We start from the raw sequence: 23,961 nt of genomic DNA, 5'->3' as shown, positions 1-23,961 counted from the left end.
ACAGCTCCCAAATTACAAGAAATCCCTTTTATTCCCAAAGGATCCCTTAATGTAGCATGATCGTATATTGATCACATTGAACTTGGGTGTAATCCTGGTCTGAAGATCTGCACATGCAAAGAAAAACTTGTGAAATTCTTGCACATTTAATCTCCTTGGTGACTCTGAGTTAGTAAGGGTGAAAATACCTTGATGCAAGGAGCTGAGCATTTGCTTACTCTACAAGAATGTGCAACAAATAAGGGGGGAAAAAAAGGTGGCTAGTTAAGGTAGATCCCTGCAAATTCAATTACTTTGAGGAAAAGAGCAGAATGTAGAAAAATACATGAAAACTTCTATTATCCTTTTCTGAAACAGTCTGATCTGGGCTGGTCCTTATTAGAATGTAAATGTGGAAACACTAAAGGTGGTGATTACTTCCATGAATTAAAAGGAATCTTGCTCATAGCACAGCAGCCTGAGAATGCTAAATGAGTTTTGTATATTCCTGGTTGCCATCTTTGGTGTGAGCATCTCGTTCCACTTCAAACTTTGTTAGAGATAATTTTGAAATGGCTCACATTGCCTTTGTGTGGCTGAAATGTGGCAGCAATGGAGTGGAGCCAATGGAGTGGTAATTTTGCAGCCAGCAATCAGGAAAAGGAAGAGTCCTTAGCCAGGGGACTCAACAGTGCCAGGAGGAGCCATTATTCTATTATTATTTCTAGTGTGGAAGCATTGTTTTAAGTTACATCAAAAACATCCTTTACATTTCTTTGCTATTTGTGTTGTAAATTTTCCATATCGACTTTTCCAAAGGAAAGGTGTGAATGTGTATCGAAGTGGGCTGCTTGGGATGCATCTTGCTGTGGAAATTGTGGGTTAAAGGGAAACCTGGAATCAATGGTAATTCCTCTGTTTCAGCCTGGAAGTTCACAGAGACTGGCCAGAGATGGAATGAGTTCTCCTTTTCTTAACACTTGCTGAGAGCAACACTCTAGACAGCCTGTCTCTTCACAGGCACAGTCCTCCCATTTTTTTCTACTATTAGGGAGTCCAACTTTTAGAGTTTTAAGCACCCAACCCTGTAAGCTTTCCAGGAGCCTTACAGAGGGCTAAAGGGGAAAGAACAAAGCCTATATTGTTTTTCATGTATATGGACTTGTTTTTATCTCCTGGAGGTTGCACAGATTTCAGAAGATTTGAGGTAGATAGTTTTCTTGTTTTCAGTTACTGAGAAGTCCAGGGCCAGTAAATATTTTCTATTCAATCCTGCTTTAACTGCACTATGCAGAGCATGTGTTGGGAACCAGTATTGAAGAGATTTGCGTACTGAGGATTATTATCATAATCCATTTTTTTATTGATAGACTTTGGGGAGGTGAAGGGCAATTTGACATAAATGCAGAAATTGAAGCAATGTCCCAGATAATTTGGGCCATTTGAAACACGAATGGCAACAGAACCCAAATAACCTAAATTCCAGTCCAGCGTCTTACTCCTGAACCCATTTTTTTCTTTTCAAAATTAAAGTTTTCATTATTGTTATTTCTACTGCTAGGGCTTTCCAAGGATATAAATGTGACCTAATTTATTAAATGCTGTCTTATGTGCAAGACAGAAGTAAAATCCTTACCCCAGGGCACTTACTCAGTGGCCATGATCCTGCAATCTGATCTCCTGAATGAATATATGAACTAACATGAGCCCTGCTGCCTGTTCTGAGAGTTTGGCTGGGATTTTAACAGGGAAGGGACATGAAGACTGCAGGTTGTCTACAACACCCTCAGTCAACTTCCCTAAATGACCACTACTTTCCTACATGGTTGTGTGTTTCCTTGAGACCTCTATGAGCTTTTGTGTAGCTATTTCTCCATTACCTTCAGTAGATGGTGAAGTTTGGGCTAAAATGATTTTTCTTCTGTGTATAAGCCTTGATCTACGGCACTACTTAGAGATGCTTTGCGATGCACCTGGAGATTAAAGTGCATCGCCCCTGCAGTGCATTGATCTCGCCTGGCCCAGAAAGGGGTTGTCATAGATCTGCTTTTCAAATCAGGACTCCCTCATGGGTTTTTCCAAGGCATCATCTCCATGTCATTGGGTTGGCAGGATATGAAGCTGAGGGTCTTTTTGAAGTTTTCCTTCACACCAAGGGGTGTAACCTTGTTGTGTGGGAATCGTGGCAAGTTACACCCCCTCTTCCCTGTGTGTTCAGGGCAGGATAACTTAATGCTGTGTTCAAATATTCTTTTCTGTACTTTTCTAAAAGTAAAATGTTCAATTTATCTTGGATTATTAAAATGAAGAATGCAATCTGAATGCTGAGAACTAGTTTCTTGCAAAGGACTGAAATACAGGGGATAAACTTCATTAATTAATTAAATAGTCCTATAAACATCCATGCCTTTACAGCTACACACAATAGTCTTATTTTAAAAAGCATGATCATGTGCTTCATCAAATATCACTCAGGCCAGTATTATTTAGTATTTGAATACCACTTTAAAGACTGCTTATGCATCTCACAATTCTTTTTTCTTTCTTTTTTTTTTTCCAAGTATAAAAAAAAAATTTAGTTTCCTGCATCAAATGATTTGTTATTGAAAAAGGAAAGCAACAATTCTTTATGCAAAACTCTTCTTCCTTCAAAACTGGTACATGGAAAGTATTTTCCAGCTTTTGAAGTTTATTTGATTTTGAACACTTTTGGTTATGTAAGTTTTAATAAGTAGCTTTGGTCTACCCCTAAAGGCACACCCCACACACTTATGTTGTATGACCTAGGGTCACAAGTAATGGCTGCAAGCTAATTGATTGAGAAAGGCTTGTCTGACTGGGCCCCTTTGAGTCCTCCCTTTACATTCCTAAATTTCTGTAAAGGAGGCACTGGCAGCTTTGCCTGGTGAGAGGAGGGGTTGGGGGAAAGGGAGGAAGTTTCTCAGTTTCTGATTATGCGCAGAGTTTCCTTGTACTGAGCTTATGTTCTCCACCCACTACTTAGTAAGAACTCCTTAACAACTTAAAGCTTTATCCCTGTGAGTACCAGAAAAGTGATCTGAGTATTTATTGAGCAGGGAAAACAAACTGCTTGCTCCAGGCAGAGAGAAAGCTTATGGAAATGATATTAGACCTTCAGCAAAGTGCACAGCTGCATCATACAGAAGCTGAGACTCAAACTGACAGGCAAATAAGCCAGATCACGGAAGGGGCCTCTGTGTGGCAGCTCTGAGCTACCAAGTGTTGGACAACTAGGCAAAAAGTGCAATGGAACAGGGCAGAAAATAACACACTAACTTCAGGCAACTGTTGCTTATTCATGGTGAGTCCAGATTTGAAATGTTGTTTGAAATGTAGCTTTTTTTGTTGTCTCTAAAAACCCTTCCGTTTTACCACAGCGATCCTTCTGCAGAGCTCATTGTGTTCCAGATGATTTCTCCGGATGTGCACTTCAGTTCTGAACGATACAGAAATGCACAGGGATAGCCCTTTCCTCGCTGCTTGCTCTCTCGTGCTTTTCTTGCTTCAGGAGACAGGTCCTATTTCTAAAAGCACACTGCATGGCTTCTGATTTGGAAAGAAATCCTTGTGCAGCCAGCACTTGGTGTACAGCTGCATGGAGGTGAATAAGTGAACATAATTTCTGTGCAGTTTTCTGCAGTTTGAGCTTTGTGGCACCTTTCCATTGCTCCTTATTTCACTGCCTTATCTTGAGAATGTATGGCACGGTCACTATGAAAAGAGCTTTGTGTTTGAATTCCTGGTGAGTCGAAGGGTCAGGGCCTATGAGTTATCTGCCTGCCAGCAAGACTCATTGCCGTGTCCCTTTATTTTTCAAGCTGAAATAGAAAAAACATGTGTCCTCATCCCTTTTTTATAAATGCATTTTGAATTCAGGTTTTACATGCTGTTTGTGTCTGCTTTGTTCTTTTGACAAACTTGGCCTTTGGGAGGAGACCAGTTTTATTCTATTCGTATTTACTTTATTTATTCAAGCTTTCCTGCAGCTTTTCTGAATTCCTTTGTTGTGATGCATGTAATTTTTCCTTAAAACAATATTCTGAGGTTCTGATTTCTGTTGAGAGAAAAAGGATTTGTGCTCTGAAACATATTTCCAAAATTACCAGAGAGCTATCTAAATTTTAGTTAAGTAGCACAGCTATACAGAGGATAAAGCTTTTATAACATCTTACTTGCTTAAGGAGGGAAACACAACACTTGTGGATAAGTTCTTGAGCAGATTATGTTAGATCCACTAGTCATCTAGTGTAATGGTAATAAATATGATCTGAGCTATAATGTTATTTCAGTTAGGAGTTTGAAAAAGCTCCTTCATTAGCACAGCAACAGAATTTAACATTGCATGCTGACAGTAATGTTAGAAAAATGTTTGTGAAAATTGCTGAGTGGATGAAATTTAGAGTAATAAATCATCAAAGCATGTCAAAGTTACTCTCTATGTGAGGTTTGAAGATATCTGTAATTTAGAGGAGAGTCTGCTTTTTCTTCAGCAGAAGTGGGATTCTGTATAAAATTGTTTTCATCATATAATTCAAGTGCATGAAAAATCCTAAAATTAGGTAGCAGTTATTTGGGGCTAAATGGAAAATCCCCATTTTATAGGATAATTCTAATATGCAATGTAAGAAGTTGGTCGGATGAAATCTGCACAGAGGGTATGTTACTACTTGTTTCTTGATCTGTCTTTCTGTTTTTATGCTCACCTAACAATTAGCAGAATGCTTGCTTGAAAAAAAAATTATGGTGTTTCAGATCTGATTTTCTCTGATGTTACAGTCCCTTTCAGGTGCAGTCATGTTGTTTACCTATTGTGTCCTTTCTTATTTGCCAGTTTGAGATCTTGAGTTCACCCATCAATTTTGAAAATGGTTTTAATAGAAAGGGGGGTTTGTGCCAGAGAAATGCTAAGAAATAGAGATTTGAATGCAATGCTGTAATGTAAGTGGACCTCAAACTTTGTGTTTTCTTGTTTTGAATTGAATTTCTGTATATTTTGACTTGGGCTAAGCATTTCTTTCCATAAGAAAATCTTTGACTTGTGCTCTTAGCTCAGTTAAGGATGTTCTTTTCTTTTAGGAGTTTCAGACTTGCTCTGAGGGAAAGAAATATGTTCTCTTTGGTATCATGAATGTACAATTTCCTTCTTGGCTATGCTGTGAGAGAGGAATACCTGCTGCAGCACTCTTTATACAAAAGAAACTTTGAGGAGGTGGTCTCCTCCCAGCTTGGGAGTCCTGGGGTCTCACCCCCCTCTGGGTGGTCACGAGGCCCCTGGGGAGCAGGGAAAGGTGGGCGCTCACACGTAGGCGCACGAACAGAGGATCCATCCTTCTGTGCTCTGGGGTTTCCAGTGGCAAAATAATGCACCAGTGCTGTTGTGACACCAGACTGGAGGATTATGAACAATTTCTTCATGCTCTGATGACCAGCCTGATGACGGGGAAAAGGTTTAATGAGGAAGAGAAGAATTTACTGAGGATTTTATGCCTATATCTATTATTAAAAGCAGAATATCTGCTCGCAGTGGTTGTGTTCTGTGATTCAAGGAAAGCCAGAAATAATGATGATTATATGTGGTATTCTCACTGGCTGTCTGAGGACTGGCACAACTTAATGTGACCAGCAGGAACCTTAAACATCAATATCTCCAAATACTATTATTCTCTCTTAGAGAAAGCCAAAGAACCATGAGCTCAGACTAAAATAATTATACAATCTTTTTTAGTTCTCTCTGACACCAGTTAGTGAAAAAAAAAGTAGTTTTTAAAAGGTCAAATGTTTGAAAGGTTTTTCTTTTATTTTATTAATGTTTTTCAATGGGTAAATAGATTTGTTTTGTGAATTACATAGAAAGTAATTTTGGAAGTTCACTTTTAGGTTCGTTCTGTTCTGTATGGAAGAAGGAAACCCTTTATTTACTAGATCTGTTCCTTTTTATTGGTACCAGTATAATAACAGAAACAGATGTGCATGACACCTATGCATATCTTTAGAGTCACAATAGAAATCATGAAAACTCAAGACTAGTAGTTGACTTTTCTTTCAAAGAGAGGAGCTAGTTTGTGCTGTCATGACAAGGTGATGTCTCTAACAATAGATGAAGGAAAATTGGCAGGTATAAGAGAATTTTAGTATTCACGGAGTCAGTGAATCACAGTGTTGTAAAGATGAATTAAAAAAAAACCCTCTAAGTTAATTCCTAGTAATTTTGATTTTTTATCTTTAAGAATTAAAAAAAAAACCAACCCAAAGGTAAAAATTGATTTCATCTTCTCAGCTGCATTTCATGATCACATTGGAATGTGATCTTTGGAATACCCGAATTAACTTTCAGTTTGCGTTTACTTTTATTCAAACCATCACCAGAATACTGTCCCAGAAGGTGATGATTAAGGGGAAAGAAGAGATAAAAGGAGAAACATTTGGCCTATGAAGTGATTTAAGTACTTTTAATATGTGAGTAAAAGCAAATGATCAGGGAGGAGAAGCAGAAGTGAGGATAGGAGCAGTAATAAGAGTGGCAGAACTTAACAAGCAAACCAGAGGAGACCTAAAATAGAAGATGCATGGCATGGAAGAAGAAACCCACCCTGTCTGAAATGATATGAGATGAGTCTTGGGAATTTTGCTGTCTTTCTCTGGGTTTGTTCAGAAGTATTTCCACTGCTGGCAGCCAGTTTTATAACTGAAGTTATAAATTCACTCAAGAAAGTAGGCTGTTCCTTCCAAAACTATGATCACAGCATTTCAGAGAGGGGTATGTGACATGGAGCCTCTCTTTTCCACCTAACATCCTCTTATATTTCTGTGTCCTCTTATATACTTCTCTCTGTCTAGCTGTGCAGGTAGAGGTGAGGATCATGGTTACATCCATCAGGTCAGGTTGTGACTGTTTTTGAGCACAGGTTAAATTTGTTGGGTTTTTTTTTTCCAACTCCTACAAGACCCCTGCAACTTTTTAAATGTTCTTGTCCTTTTGGCAGTTCTGATTCTTGGCTCTGGGGGAGATGGATGAGAGACATCAATGGACTTTCCTCTGCTTCTCCTCTGACCAAGCCATCCACTTTAAATTCTTTTTATCACCCATGGCTTTATTTGGGACTCTGTCAAAGATCCGACTGATTTTGGTAGGGATTGGGTGAGGCCAGCAGGGGAGTTCAAAACTGTGTTCATGATGGTTTTCAGTGTATGAATGTGGCACCATAATGGTTTAAGATTCCTCAGTATTCTACTGGAAACAACACCAAAGTCCACAACCACAGAAGTACATACAGTGCTATCTCCAGTTTCTGAAATATCTGTCTCTCTGTTACAGAAATGTTTGGTGATTCAGGCAACAACTAGATGAACTTTCCAATTCTGACATTACCTTTAAAACCCCAAGACTGTGGTAGTATTAACTATGTAACCTCAGTTTATTCAGCAGCACGACAGAGGTAGGTAACAAATACAGCTTCTCAAGTACTGCAAAAAGCACACTCTTCTTTTAGGCCATTTTGAGTGACAGTATTCACTTTGTATCATCAACTGTCCAAATCTACTCTTAACCCAAAAGGTCCCATGGACCATAAATTTACTGTGAAAGATCTGCAATTGGTCCAGTTTTGAACAGTGCACATTGAATTGTCTTAAATGTTAAAGGGAAAGATAAATTAAAGAGAAGGCCCTATGCTGAAGTACATATCCCATTATTGTTCAGAGTTTTCATTATTTCCAAAAAGCAGCAGCAGCAACTGAAGACATCCTCCCAAGAATAGTCCTTTGTGGCAGAGCTGGATGGAGGTATCCCAGTGCTTTTTCTCGCCCCCCACTTGGTTAGCAGAGGCTAACCAAAACTGTGTATGTTGTTATGACCAGGCAGGTGGAAGTACCTTCAAAGTGCCTTTCCTAAGGTCACATGATTTTGAAGTCCCTTTGGATTGAGGACCAATGTCCTCTGAAAATACTGCCTGTGGTTTTGTTCTGTATTTTATAAGTTGTTCATGACTGTGTCCTGGTTGTCACAGAGCATCTGTCATTTAGGTCTGTGTGTAATAAATTCCTGAAACAAGAATCTGTGCCTTTAGTAGGGGAAAGTAAATTATAACATATAAACAATGAAAATGGAAGAGACAGTGATTGGCACAGAAATTTATTCAAAAGACATACAAAATGTGACACAGCAGCATGACAGAATCAGCCTGAGATAGAAATACCTTTGAATTGTGTGGAAAGCAGAATGCACTTTCTATGAGCCCCATAAAGGTTCTTTCAAGCTCTGGCTGAAAATTCACAAGGAAGGCTTTTTCCAGAAGTATCCATTGTAGGTCCAGATACCTTTCCACTGACATCAAGAAGAATAACATCAGTATTAGGCGAAAACTGTAAAAATTGATAGTTCATGCTATAGTAGAAGTAGTATTCCTCAAATTCTTTCCTATGTGGTTTGTTTTTCCTCATCATTTATTATCTACTGCCAGTGTCTGGAAGAAAACCAAGAAATTTGGCAGGATCTGGTAACTTAATCATGTTTTAAGATATATCAGGCCATTTGCTTTCGCTCACTTTGCTCATCCTTTAACTGTATTTTTTGGCCTGAAATTTTCCATTGTGTAGTCCAAAACCACAGGTGATTCTTTTGTTTGTTTGTTTTCTTTTTTTTCTTCTTCATGTTAAAGGAAGTATGTTGAAATTATTTTAAGCAGCAGAAGTAGGAATGCATTATATTTTTCCTTCTAAAAATGAAGTAAGCAAAACAAACTCAACAAAAGTCTTTGAAAAACAGCCTTTGGAACAATGTGATCAACAGGTGGTTTGTGGACTATTTTTAAAGGGCTTGACATAAAAAGAGATCTAAATTGTTATATACTGAAGATGGTAAATTATAGCTACTTATTACATGTGTTTTGGCAATAGATGTCAAGGTAGGCACGAATTCTTTTTATTTGCTACTTGGATCTTGGATCTACAGACAAGCTGGGCATTGCATATGGATAACTCTGAGTCTCCTGTCCTTAGAGACCTGCAGGAAATTGCCATGAGCATGTATCCAAAGTTGACTTAGCTGGATGCTGGGAAGTAAAAACACAGGAAGCAAGATTGTCATCTTGGAACATCTCACATGGGCAATGAATGAATGCTCTTTCCATCTTCTTTTTCATGAAGCCTTCCTGAGACTGTAGTTTCAGCAGGACCAGACTGTGTTAAAAATGTGTTAGGGATTTTTTCCCCCTCTTTATCTCCTGCACTATACATGTAATTGCAATAACTCAACAACTTCTGCAACTCTGCTGACATTACCATCAGGCGATTCACAACTTTGCTGTGAACTGATGGGTACAACTTGAAAGAGGAGAAATTTATGTTAGATTAAAAAAAACCCAAAAACTTTACTGGGAGGGTGGTGAGATAGGCAACAGGTTGCCTCGGAAGGTGCCAGCCCTGGTAGATCCCAGCCTTTGAAGTGTTCAAGGCCAGGTTGGATAAGGCCTTGAGCTACCTGGTCTGGTGGGAGGTGACCCTGCCCATGGCAGGGTCTTGGGACTAAAGGATCTTTCAGGGCCCCTCATGATTCTGTGATTCTATGACTCCTTGGTAGACATAGCTCAGCTGATTGGTCCTGTCTACTCTCTGGCAGGACAGGCAGTAGCCACCTCCCAACTCTTAACTCAAAACTAGCACTGTTTTTTCTTTCTTTTTTTCATCCACTTATATTCAAAAACCTATTGGTTTTGTTTTGGTGGGTTTTTTTTTTTTTTTGTTTTGTTTTTTGTTTTTAAAAATCAAGCCATATGCTGCTACATTATGGAGTATATACACATTTTGTTTTTGCATACAGGCAGGTCATAGCAAATGCATCTTTTGAATTGCTTTTTGAATAGAAATATAGAAAATTCTATAGAAAACACCTGCAGCAGTACTTATTTATGAGTAATATTTATGTATTAGGGAATGGCATGTTTGTGACACACAAAATCTTAACTTCATTCAATCTACTCCATCTTTTATATAATTGGGAATTCAGTCTTCTTCAATTTTTATTGATGGCATGCTTTATTTCCTATATTTATCCACCATGCTTTCAAGTAAAATTTGGCCAAAACTGCGCTTTTCCAAAGCATGTCTATTAGAAAAAACTCAAAAAATATGAAGAGCAAAAGCAATGCATGACAGTGTTCAGTCATTGGGCATGGACTCTGAAAGGGAAAACATTAGCCAGGTCAAAAAAACTGCTGTAAACTGAAACATCAAAAACTTTGGATGAAAATTCAACTCTTTTAACTACATTGTGCTACATATGTGCATCCATACATGTATGTACATATGGTGGAGGAATTTGTTCTCTAGACTGTCCAGTTATGAACTGATTGGAAGAACTTTCAACTTCATACACTGGCATGGCTGAACACCTTAATTGTAGTTTAAATATTTAAAAATTAACCATTTTATAGAGATTTAGTTACAGAAACATAGTACGCAGTGGCATTGCATCCATCTCTGTCATTCTGGGCTTATTCAGAATTTATCGCAGCATTAAGTCCTAAAAGTTTCAATCTACCTCTGGATATAGAAATCTCAAGGTGTCATCTAACTTCTTTGTACCTTTGGGCAAATCACTTAAAACATGTAATTTCTTACTGCTAAAATATTTTTAGTATTTCTATTTATTTTATACATGAATATGTTCCTTTCTAGCTACAAGTACATTAACTTGACAGTATCCATCTAGACGGGTTTTTTGCTTGTTTTTAACTTTGCAGGTCAATTTACCTGTGCTCTGTGAGTAGTTTTTTTACATCTGGTTGGATGCATTTTTAGGTGAACACTGGCATATCTAAAGTCAGGAAATGAGAGTCCTGTAGTTTGAAGTGCTGATTGAGGTGCACATCACACTTGAAAGTAAAATGCTGTATTCCTGCAATATTGGAAGCAGGGTCCCTCATCTAAGTTCTTAAAACATATTTAAGAGCCTAATCTTAGAATCTTTCAAAAAACCCCCAAACAACCCAAAATGGATTTCACAGAGCTGGTATATTATCAATAGTATTATTCCCAAATATTTGTTGTTACTCTCCTTTTCTAAGTGAGACTTCTACTAAGGCTTCTATGTTCTCCTTTGTTCTTTCCCTCTTTCATGTGTTTTGAACCCTCTGTGTCTCTCAGTTAAATCTAAAAGGTGAAATTCTCAATGAATATCATGTTTTATGAAAATCTGTGAGGGCATGGAGGAAAAAACCCAGAACTGGTGCCAATTTAGAGGAAGAGGCAGGCAGAACATGGCTGTTATACATTCTGTTTGGCAGTGGCTCAGTGGCCAAACAAAATGTGTGCAGTCCCAGCCTCATCACAGTACAGTTTCTCCTGCCAGGTGATAGTGTAATAAGCAATGTGGAGAGATATGGCCATTTGCCGTGAGAAGAAAGAATGTGGAGTTACAGAGCAAAGAGCAGAAATCTGTAGGAAAACAGGTTTCATCCAGTCTGGTGCTTACAGGACACCTTGGGTTTGCTATTGCAGAAGAATAAAGGACCAAATGCCAGATGATCTTAAAATTATGTAAATTGCTTACTATAGGCAAAAAAGAACATCTTGTTTGCTGCTTTTTTTTTTTTTTTTTTTAATTGAGCATTTTATAGTGCATGGAAAAATCACATCCTATTTCAGTCTTTCAGTCTTCACAAACTGCACTGAACACATAAGATTCCTACTAATCTTTCATATGAGATGGCCAACTGAAGTTAAATTCTGTATAAACAGTAAAATAGGGATGCCGAGATATGAAATATGGTAATAAACTTTAAATTGGAGGAAACCTACTTTTCCAAGTGTGAATTTAGCCAGAACTTAGTTCTTTAACTGGCTCTGTTGAAGTCAGATGTGTTTAGACGAGGATAAAAACTTGATTTTAAAACAGTTCAGTATTTTCTATTTGTTTATATTTAAACTGTCTACATATTCCATCTTACCTTGGGCAAATTGCAAATCGCTTTTCTACACTTGGGATTAGTCTTTTCTAAAGGTGAGAATGTTAATATTGAAAATATGGATGTTTGCTTATTATTGTTACTTAAATAATTTTTAAGGTCATTTAATTTGTCAGCCAAACAAGGTTCATCAATGCAAATGAATCTCTACTGCCTTTTATGATTTATGCTATTGATTACATAGACTTGATTTTCTAAATTCCTGTAGCTTCTGTAAGATAATTTTCCTTCTCCTAATGTAATTCAAGATAAGGAAAGACACCTTAAACCAACTTATTTTCTGTTACTGTGCTTTTTGTCTTACAAGCTGAATGAGTATCAGTGACAGATGATGATCATCAACAATCACTAATTTATTTATTAGAGAAAAATAGAAACACATTACACTTGAGGAACAGTTTTTTTTAATGGACTGTTTTGGAAAGGTACTACTTCTAAATATTAATTTTTCAAGAAATGGAAATGTTACCAGTAGCAACAGTAAATCTTAATGATTTGGGTCACTGCAAGCAGAAGTCCATTCAGCAACAGCTTTTGGAATTTGTAGCTGAATTTAAAAGGTTGCTAGCAATTAGGATGTACTCTGTACTTTGAAATGCTGGACAACAGATTTAGCCACAGTGACCATTCTCCAGTATCTGCCATGCATACAACGTCAGTGCTCAGCACACTAGTCTTTTCTCTTCTTCAGGCCTTTTAGAGTTTGAGGGACTGCCTTGGAGCATCTTCCATTCTTGCACTGGCAAAGCAGAGCATAAAGTCTTCTGTGGCATATGAAGGTCCTTCTGTTGCTCCTTTTTTGGGTATTTCTGTACATCCTTTGTGGTGGATAAACCCTGACAATTCTCTGTGCACATGCAATAGCCAATTATTGCTTTCAAGCAAGGAATTCTTCTCCCTTTCAGGGCTCTCCAATTCTATGTCCTCTCAGTAACCAGGGGCCAGATCAGTAGTGTGCTTTTCCTTTTAGCAGCATGTTGTGATGTTAGAACTTCCTGCAAAATCATGTGTTTCATATGTTTTTTATATTTTAATCACGTTTTTTAAAGTGCTTCCAGATGTAAGCACATACTTGGTTAGAGCTTACTGCACGTGCTTCTGCACCAATAAACTGGAAAGGCCTGCATCCAACAGCCTTGAAATCCATGTGTGACTTCGCGTGTGATTTCCAAAAGCTCTGCTTTGGGATGCTGGAAGTCAGGGGGTTCATCCTGCAGGTTTTCTCAGAGGTGTTCAGCCACATGTACTGCAATACTTACAGTAGCTTAGTAATGTGAAAAGTCCCATTGCAAGAGAAAATGCTTTTCTTTCTCCTTCTCCTCCCTCCACCATGAACCAGACATCTAGTCATGCTTCAGCTGGCTCTTGCCAAAGATAGTTGAAGCCCCCAGGAAAACCAGAGAGGTTCTTTATGTGCTTAGGACTCCCATATATATGTGCAAGGTACACTGATGCACACAGAGTGAAACTAATGTGTTCTGGGCTTAGAAAACCCTCATGCAAGTTCACTGTGCGTGCCAATACAGCACGTAAAATTACTTTATTAAATTTCCTTTTTCCCTTTTCGTGTCTGTTCATGGCAGCCCTTATCCAGAAACCCTTGCTGTTTTTCCACCAGGCAGTCCTTCTGGGCACAGGGAATGCCCCTAAGGGAAGCAGGCCACAGGAAAAGGATGAGGTGACTTTCCCACATAATGCAGTAAGTGACAGAAAGTGCATGTGAGGTAGGTGAAGCACATGTTGGCATTGTAGAAGGCTCAGTCCTACTTCTGCTTCACACATTTTTCCTTTCTAAGCAGGAATCATTAGCACAACAAAACATCATCAGTTCCCTTTTTGCTAATTCCAGTTTTGTGGCAGCTCAAGAAGACCTGTATGGAAAGGTGAGAAACATAAAGCAGCTCTATGTAACACCCCTTGAGTGTGGGTGGTGAGAGAGAGATGAAACTGCTTATTTTATCATGTAGAACCCCTCTTGAAAATCTCCTGGGGTGTGGGAGAAGAGGCCTTTGAGTGTCCTGAAAAAGAGGAAAGCCATAAGATAGGTACCTAATAGGTTTTCTGGAAGAAGTGGAGGCTTTCAGACAGATAAAAGTTCTCAGAACTTCATGTGATGAAAAATTCAAGGACTTGGAAACTTTTCACAAAGATAAAATTGGAATATTTTGTAAAGACTCAGTGAGTGAAGGCTGAGAAAAGGAATCTTGAGATATATATATATATATGTATATATGTATATTATATTCATAGTCAATAATAAATTGACATAATCAGAAACAGATTGATTGTGAGTCTGCTCAGGTCATACCATGCAGGGGCATTTGTTGGTAGCTTAAGGGAAATTTAAAAAAAAACCCCAAGGTTTGTGTGAGTGATGCACAGAAATGCCCATAATTTATCTGAATAACTGAAATGTGGTAGGTAAACTCAGTCTTGGCTTTGTGCTGCTTGGGTTTTAAAAAAAACAATCATTTATTTGGTTCACTTGGGACGTCTCAAATGTTGATAAACTGGAAAGAACTGTGCCAGTACTTCTGTCATATGGTGGCAGAGAAAAACATGCACAACAGAAGTGTACTGTGCAATGAATCAAGTAACACAGTTTCTATTCAGATCACAGCCCTGCGGGTAGATTATATAGAGAGTAATTTTAGCCCTCTTAGAAGTCTGTTGCTAGAATTTCTCTATAAAGAGCAGAAATAACAGAAGCCTGGTAATTAAACATGCTGAATTAAAAAAAAATTGGAGCGAAAATATTTATTGCAATAAGATTGAAACACTTAAAATCCTTTCAGCTAGTCTCGAATTAGCCTTTGTGCACCAGTGGCATTTAAATTAAAACCAGTGCATTTCCCTAAATAGAAAAGTTGGTTTTGATGAAGGCAGAACTTGTGATTAAAACAGCCTCCATTTGAAATCCCTGATTGCATCTGTAAAGCAACTCCTTTGAACAGTATCCTGCTGTCATACTGTTGATGACAATGAAGCTAAATATAAGTACAGAGACTATCTGCAAATGTGCAATATATATATATATATATAATTTTAATATATATATATTTTTATATGTAGCTGAAGCACTTGGGAAACTTGACGTTTTTCATTCAAATACAGACATGATATTAGGATCCCTTTCCCCCAAACCTGGTCTTGTAATAAGGAAGGAACCACTACTTATTTGAAACTTCATCCTTTTTAAAGGTGATTCATGGTAATATAACAAAGACAAAAATAAACTGGAAGTCTGAATCCATCCCTGATGTTGTCTGCTTGTCTACACAATGCATTATTTATACAGCGAAACCTATGAACTCCCTCTGTATGTACTTTCATTCAGTTGTACTTGATGACAAAATCTATAAGAGAAGTTGGTTTTGGATTTTTTTTTCATTATTCTTCTTTTTTCTGTTTTACCTACAACCATATCTTATCGTGTATCCATATAGAACATGAATTTTGGCCCAGTGTAGGTGTCTTTGACAGACATTCATGGACTATATACACACACACATATATATAAAAATAAAAGCAAGAGATCTCAAAAAGAGTCTCTCAAAATATCATCTGGTTTCTTTGGTCCTTGCTAGCTGAAGGTAGCTAAGCACATGCTAAATGGAGCAGAAATGAGGGAGCAGAAAATGGCAATTGTCAATTTAATCAATACCTAGACCATGGTGTAAATATCTGTTGATCAGTCTGGGATAATGGGGAAAGGTTTAGTTCTGCTTCTGCTTTGCAACATTTTAGCAATGCTTGTAGCCATAAACCTGCCCTAAAACACCGATTAATGAGGGTTTATGAGTGCTTTGTGTTACTGGAGTGATGCAACAGATCAACACATGTCAATGAGAGCAGCCTGTTGTTCTGCCATTTTTGAAATAACAAACCTGAATAACGTAAAGTAATCTGAGTGCTTGTCTAAAAGCAACATGTTGGATGGTCTTCTCTCCCTGTAAATTAAGAAGTTATTTGATTTGACTAATTGATTATAGACTGTTTGGCCCATAGTATCCATTTGAATAATCTAGCAGCTGGAGCATGTAGATGCTGGAGACTAGAGATAAGAAGTGGAGAACAGCTGGGAAAGGCCTCGGGTGGCAAGGAAAGGATGCAGCAGCTGGAGAGTATAAACAGGGACCTGACAGGGAAGTTGTAGATGAGGAAAAAATCTGCAGCTGGGTTTGTGAAGCTTTACCTTGGTGGTAGCTGCTCCCACGCAGAGTTTTTCCTCAAGAATTTATTTGGTCACCCTTACATCTTCCCATCCACCCCTTTTCCACATCTGTATATGAGTCTCAACTGTGCAGTGTATGCCAAGTTTAGTTTGTTGTAATGTATGCTATTCTTTACCATTCCATTAATTCAAAACATAAGAAGGGAAAACGTATCTTTATTATTCAACTCATCAATATGGAAACCACATCATATTAAAGGAGCATGTATTCCCATGAACAGTACTTTTCAACTGTGGCTTCTCCTTATGATTTTAGGACTGTTTTACAAGGCCTATTGAATTGCATAAGCATAAGTCTATAATATCATACATAAATATTATGTGTAGTGGATGCTTGTAGCTTAAAAAGAAAAAGCAGGACCAAAAACGTAAGATCATTCAGTATAGCACGGTGTATATAATCTGAATGAATGCCTGTTTGAACTATTATTTTTAGAATGCAAAATCCAGTCTTTATTTAAATGGATTAAGGACAGAAAACATGTCATCACCCTTGGGAAGGTGTTCCAGTGGTGAACTACAACAGGTACTCTGTGTACCTGCATCATATATATATATATGATCACATATCGATATAATCTGAATTTGACTACTGGGACTTGTTTGTAGTGTTGTCTTTTACCTGCAAAATCCTCCTGTTGAAACAGATATAGACAATGATCCATTCAGACATAATTTTTGAGGATAAATGGGACTGTATTAAAGAGTTTTTTCTGGTCCTTTACTCATGAGGCTCTTTAGTGAGTTTCTTGAATTGTGCACATCAGACATTGATACAGCCTTCCAACTCCAGAAGCTTGAGTGCCAAGTACCGAGGTAATCCAAGTTCTTCAGTCCTTTTCAGGCTCCTTCCAAGGAGGCCTCTGGGGATGCATTTTTCCCCTCAGCCCTGACAGTGCATCGGGAGCTCATGTTTGGCGGAGTCGTGTCCACTCTTAGTGCCAAGCCTTTTTAAAAATTGTTGCCCTTAGCATAAACTCTCTCACTCTGCCAAAAGAACCCTACTCTCTTGTTTAATTTGTATATATATGAATTGGTTATCAGAGTGAAGGGACATACCCAGAGGCTCAGTCTGGGAGCAGCAATCAGACTCCTAAATATCATATTGTGTCCTTGCCAATGGTAATTTACTTGTTTCTTCCCCTGTACTTTGTGTGACTGAATATTTGCATTTTTCTGCTTAATATGCCAAGGCTGTACATGCTCTTTCTTTTAAATTTTATCTAGTTTCATCTGGTGAACAGAGTATACTTGAGGGATTGCATTGTGATTAATGCTGTTTCTCTAATCATGTTTATTATTATTACTATAAATCGTTATCTATGTGGTTAATTATTTCCTGTAGTTGTGTGATTAATAAAATATTCATCTCAAGTACATTATGAAATGCCTTCCATCTTGTTTAACTTAAGATTAAATGTCTTTCATTTCTGCCAAGCCCTGTTCAGGGTGGTACTCCTCTGCGGTCTCTGGAGAGCTGATATCATGCTGGTTTGGAATATTCATTAGCAGCCCAACCCTTTTTCCAGGGATGACTCTGATTATGCCCATTTCAAATGCTTCTGCTTTTAAAATGTGCAACAAGAAATTAGTTATTTCAGTAAAAAGGGCCTTGAACCTGAAATCTACTTCCTGGGCTGGCTGCAGAGGAGGAAGAGAGAGTCCTCTTGAAATGGACCAATGTTACCAGCATGACACTCTTGTACCAGGGGCAGAAGCTATTGTTTCCCTTTCCAGATGTAAGAAAACTATTCCCTGGTGCTAAGTAGAAGAGAAAGATTTTTTTATAATTTAGGATTACTCTGTGTTTAAAAGCTTCTATTTGAAAGGAGCAAGTGTTTTATTAGAAAAAAAAAGAAAAAAAAGAAGAAAAAACTACCTAATTTCTCAAGATATCAAATTGCATGCTAAAGTAGAAACAAATCCAAAGAAGAGTTGAACTAACTTGATGTCAGTAGATATTCTTAGGAATTTTTTGAACTTTTGTTCACCTTTCTTGAAACAAAATTTATTTTAAGTTATCATTTTCTCTTGAAATCCTTCACTAAAGCTGTTGTCTGGTGTGATTATAGGGGTTGCAGCTGTGCTGGGTCCTACTAAGTGGCCAAGCAATGAGTGTGCCAGCGTGACAGGCAGCAGTGTGGCACCTGATGTTGGCCATGACTCCCTGGTCCTGGCCGCCTGGCATCCATGAACTTTAGGGTCTCTGTCTGCTGGAGGGACAGAATTGTTGCCCGTGGTTGTGCACTTTCCAGTAGCAGCAGGGCTGGAACTTCAACAGAGCTACTGGCTTGTGCTATGAAGGAGTTGTGGGCATGGATAGGGAGGGGGAGCTGCTGTGTTGAGGGGAAGCAGGAAAGTCTCCGGGTATGTGAGGCTAATGGGCCATCTTAGAATTATAAAATATGCAGAATTGAAAGGAATCCATCAGGACCACTAAGTCCAGCTTCTGGCCTGGCACAGGACACCCCAAGAATCCCACCATTTACCTGAGAGTGTTGTCTAAACTCTTCTTGAGCTCTGTCAGGTTTGGTGCTATGGCCACTGCCCTGGGGAGCCTGTTCCAGTGCCCAGCTGCCCTCTGGGGCAAGAACATTTTTCTGATATCTAACCTAAAACTCCTCTGTTACAATTTCCTGCCATTTCCTTGCATCCCATCACTGGTCATGAGAGTGAAGAGATCAGTGCCTGTCCCTCTGCTTCTCCTCATGAGGGTGATGGAGACTGCCATGATCTGCCCTGGAGCAGTGTGACATGGGTACTCATCACAGAGAGTCTGGACCATTCCCTCTGGGTCCTTCCCAGGAATGGGGACATTCCTGAATGGATAGGAACAGCAGAGAGGTGGCAGTGCTGTCTTGGAGCTCAGGCATGTTCCCTGCTGGGTCTGGAGGAGCCCCCTGGAGCCAGGCCCAGCGTGGGTGACCACAGCCCCATGCTGTGTGCCCACAGGGGGCTCCAGGCATCAGCAGTGGCGAGGCATTCTCAGCCCTGTGATGGGCACCAGGCCTGCAGTGCTGAGGGCCAGCCCAAAAATGCCTTCAGCAGTCTCAGTGGTAGCCAAAGGTGGCACCAGCATGGGCTGGCTTTGCTTGGCCACAATGCAGGGATCAGAAGTGGGACAGTCTGCCACTTCTCCCTGCTGTGCAAGGGCCAAACCTTCATATCCCCCTGCTCTGCCCTGGACCATTCTCAGGAGGGGAACACAATGATCAGCACAAGGTATTTTAGAAAGAGTAAGACCAGCAGCCTCTTGTAAAATATCTCAGTTACTGAGCTAGCAGGTGTGAAGTGATTTCTTGTAGCAGTTCTTGAACCGAAAAGCAGATGGTATCTACGTGCTGTGATGTAAGTGCAGCAGAAGCACTTGGAGGATTAAAATGATGACTCATTGGAGAAAGCAGGTCAGAGAGATGAACAATTGAAAGAGATGGCATTAGTTAATACAAAGTTGTTGACTTTTTGAGGCATGCACAAATGTATTTTTACACTACTGAGAAGCAGTAAGTTTTCAAGGTTGTAAATCTGCTCTCCAGACTATATGTTAAATTAAATAAATAAACCCTCAGGTTTTGGGGTTTAGTGGTTTTGTTGTTGTTTTTTTTTTTTTTTTTTTTTTTTTTTTTTTTTTTTTTTTTTTTTTTTTTTTTTTTTTTTTACTATACTTTAGCTTTATGCTTTGTTTTTCATCTACCAGGTAATGAGTCCTTATGAAATTTGAAAAGCAATCTTTGTCTGACTTGGGTAAATAGAAAGATTGGCTTGTCCTTAAATGATTGATTACTTTGAAATTACTGTGAAAGCTCTTTTTAAATAGGTCAATGTAAGTGACAAAGTAAGCAAAGCTACTCCTTTTCCCCTCTTTGTTGGAGGTATCTCTAAAAATTTCAGCATACACTCATGTTGTGGAACTTTAGATAACACACCTCTAACACACTTCCTAAATGATACACTGCAGTAGTGAATGCAATAGAGGTAACGCATGTAGTGAAATTTGATGAGTTTTCCAGTTTTTCCTTGAGATAGAGTATTTGAGGGGTTGTGACTTCTGTGAAGCTCAGAAGCTGAAGTGTTTTCTGCTTTAGAAAGTGAAGTTTTGTAGCTTATTGGCTTATTTGATTTAGATTTTTTGTTTGTTTTGGTTTGGCTTTAAGGAAGAAGCTGGATGATAATTATAGCATCTCTGATTCAGAGACAAGGGAGAAAATTACAATATTTTAACAGTTACTTTTTGGGGGTTTTTTAACCTTTTTTTGGAAAATTTCTGCAGCTAAAACAGGGAAGAGATGAACCAATTTTGACAGGGAATTCTGCAACAGTTCATGATGAGACTGAGTTTTGTTTTAGTGCATTGTAAACTAACAAGCATGGACAATTCAGTTTAATGATAAACATGTAAACTGCACAGCTAAAAAGTCTGCTGAGGACACTCATAGGCTGAGTTAGCTGCATGTTGGAAAGGCAGAATTTGATATAACCCTAGGAATTAGAAAGATAACTGGAAAAAGGCATCAGCTGAAAGTGGAAAGCATACCAAGGGCTCAGGTAAATGTTTTGCTTTTTAAAACTCATCATTGCTCCTCCTTACAGTTTATCATAGAATAATAAGTAGTCCTATTACAAAGTCCTAACTCCACAAAACAGCCTTAATTGGTGACTTAATTTATGACACCAATTTTTAATAGAATAATTGAGCATATCTATTCATACAATCTAAATTTTAGGCATTATTCGACTATGTACTGTTCACATTTTGTAGCTGGGCTGTCCTGCCATGGCATAATTTACACCACTTCAAGTAACATGTGTAGTAATCTGTCCTCACATCTAAGGATAACACAAAGTTACTGTTTTAAAACTAAGGAAAATTACTTTATAGAACAGATTTATTTTCTTAACCTGTGTGTTTGACTTTTTGTAACACCAACAAAGTAGAGGAGAATAGCACACCCATGGATGTGCTATGAAAGCAAATTTTACTTTGCTGGTGTACCATAAAAGTTTGATAACACTGGAGAACTGCATGAAAAGTTTAATGTAATAGAAAGTATACATGAACTGCCAATAATCAGAAATGTGAGGGGAGCTATATCTGAAATACAGATAAAAGCCAGTGCAGTTGACTGACCTCACTGTAAAATCAGAAACCTTGTTCCTTTGATATGGAATTCTTTTCTTCTAAATCAGTTCTAGTGTAACTTCTTCCCTGGTCTCCTGACAGGTCGCTCTATTGTCCCTGAAATTCCTGTTTTGTGGGCAGCACAGGTACATTGCTTCAGAATGGTCTTTGGTCATTGGTGGCTCTTCTCCAGGGCAACACCTGCTGAACCCTGAGTCACCTGGTGTCCTTCCAGAAGAGAGGGACCACGACAGAGGGAATTTGTGCAGCGTGTTACTTTCGATGTGTGGAAATGCTTACAAAGGGTATGGATTGGTTCTCAGCCCAAAAGTCAGAGGGGATTTTATGAGGACCAAAAAAAAAATAGTGGCTGCAGCTCATGTGGGCCTCCCAGAGACAGCTGAGGGCTGACATCTTTGGCCTTGCATCTTGCCAAAGAGTTGTTGGCTGCAGGATGAGGATTAAGGAGAATGGATAAATATTTGAGGAGTGCAGGAGTGGAATGAGTCTCCTTAGCTGTTTAACTTGTTTAAAAGACACAGTTTGGCAGCCAGAACTCTGTGCGGGTCAGCTGTCTGCCCCATGGGGAGTCTGGAGCACCTTCATGCAATGAATTGTTCCTGCCTGGGTAAAATCCTGTTTGTTCCAGATGTTTGGCATATAGATATCTTTACTAATGACTTATGTATAGTTAAGGCTGCAATGCTGGCTATCAGAAAATAAACATTTTCAAAAATGTGTTTGTAAAAAGCTAAAAACCCACTGAATATTAATTTCAAAAACTTCACTTCTGTTTGGGCACATCTGATGGCCCCAGGATTTTTGTTCATGTTTTTGTGGCGGAGGTTTCAGTGATTATGCCAGAAACATGATGGTTGCCCGCACCAAAAAATACCACTGAATCCTAGTGATGGTTCAGTCCACATCACCCTTGAGTAAACTTTAATAAATGTCCATTTGTTTAAACCTCTATGTTTGCGTCATACATCGGAAACCAAACTAAAGATCTGGCAGTACACTTGTACAACATCTTTATGGGAACAGCTGCACTATGCTGAACGCTTATCAAGATCCTAAAGTTTTAAATTTACCTCTTCAGAATAAATCAGAGTTAAAATTGGATGTGTCAGTTTGCTTGTTTACATTAGCAAACAAAATGTTTTATGCTGAGGACCTGATGTCCACATGTGGGGAGACTTCTGAGGTTTTTACTTTAGATTAGGTTCAATCTAGTTCTATGTACTGAATGTTCATTTATGATCAGAGAACATATTTTTCATAAAATACCAGCCCCACCCTTTTTTATTTTGGTGTTAAAAAAATAATAATAATATGTGAGTTTTTTCTCTGTCAGCAGGTGCATATGATGTTCTGATATAGGTTAGGGTTGCATGCCTGATATATACTAGGTTAGCACAATGAAATGAAAATTAAACTTATGTTGATTCAAGAGGGTTTCAAAATGAGATCCTGCTTTACAAATATCACACATTTTGGTGAGGTTTCACTACATATTTTACTGAAATTAATGTTTTAGGTCCATGGAGATTGCAATCTGAAACAGGTTGCAGGCCATCTGCTCAATATGTTTTCTGTGATGGCAGCCAGTTCCAGGTGCTTAGGAGCTTAGAAGTTCCTATATTAGATGGCTGTGGAATAAAATAGCCCTAGGGCAATGTCTTTGAGATCCTGTTTGTTCTATTACCTTAAGCAAAATATTTTGAAAACATCTTACTTTGAAAACAAATATGGTTTACCTCATGCAAATCAAGACATTGGCAATTCAAGGGACCTCTTTGTGTCCAAGCTTTTAGGTACAGATGACCTACAAACTTCACCACAATTATCTTTAAATGGCTTAGAATATGCTCTACAAGATGACCTACAAGTTATGTTTCCTGAAATTGATTGTATTTTTTATTTGTGAAAGAAGTTTCTATTCAGCTATATTTTGTTTTCATTTTGCACGTAGATATGCCCCTCAGTAAGTTATTCAAGCTATTAGCTCCAAAACAGCTCTGGAACTGCAGAATCCATACTTTACCTCCCAAAATAGTTTTTCATTTGTAAATTTTAATAAAATAAAGACTTTTTGCTCTATTCCTGAGTAGAAAATAGAATTTTTATTGTTTCTGGCAGTCCTTTCTGCAGTCCAGCAGATATCTTGAATCTCCCTGATTATGCTTTCCAAAGTTGAAACTAGGGCATTTGAAAATAATATTTGTATAACTGGGGGGAAAAAATCCCAACTTACATATGTCCAGTGAAATGGGTTTTCAAGCAATTGCAGTGCTATTTTTTTTTCTTTTTTTTTTTTTTTTTTACTATAGATGCTATTTCACAGTACACTGAGGCTCTGTATTTAAATATTATTTGTACATCTTCTTTTGCCACTGGCAAAATTTCTTTCTCCTGTTTACTTCAGCGTGCATTTATGAACAAGCATATTTCATTAGACTTCTCTTTGACATTTGTGTTTAGTTGTTTTTTTGTTTTTGTTTTTGTTTTTTTACTGGAAATACAATAACTTGTCACTAAAACCCCTGCAGAAGACCTGATTTTGCTCCATCTGTTCCTCCCAGACTGATAGGGAAGAGCAGGATGGCTGGCAGGGATCACTTATAAAACACAAGTTGGCTCTCACG

At 38.4% G+C, this 23,961-nt stretch overlaps 1 protein-coding gene across 1 annotated transcript in view; it reads left to right on the top strand.

Moving 5' to 3' along the window:
- The first annotated feature begins 2,925 nt into the window (after positions 1-2,925).
- Positions 2,926-23,961, top strand: part of LOC121341351 — a 227,271-nt gene continuing 206,235 nt past the window's right edge. The window contains exon 1 of the mRNA XM_041414796.1: positions 2,926-3,301. The gene's annotated coding sequence lies outside the window, so the exon portion shown is untranslated. The remainder of the gene's footprint in view (positions 3,302-23,961) is intronic.

Source organism: Onychostruthus taczanowskii, unplaced genomic scaffold, assembly GCF_017590055.1.
Source record: "Onychostruthus taczanowskii isolate IOZ18803 unplaced genomic scaffold, ASM1759005v1 scaffold47, whole genome shotgun sequence".
NCBI classification, from domain to species: Eukaryota; Metazoa; Chordata; class Aves; order Passeriformes; family Passeridae; genus Onychostruthus; species Onychostruthus taczanowskii.
Note: the sequence above shows the minus strand (reverse complement) of the source record. Positions and strands in the feature narration are given on the sequence as shown.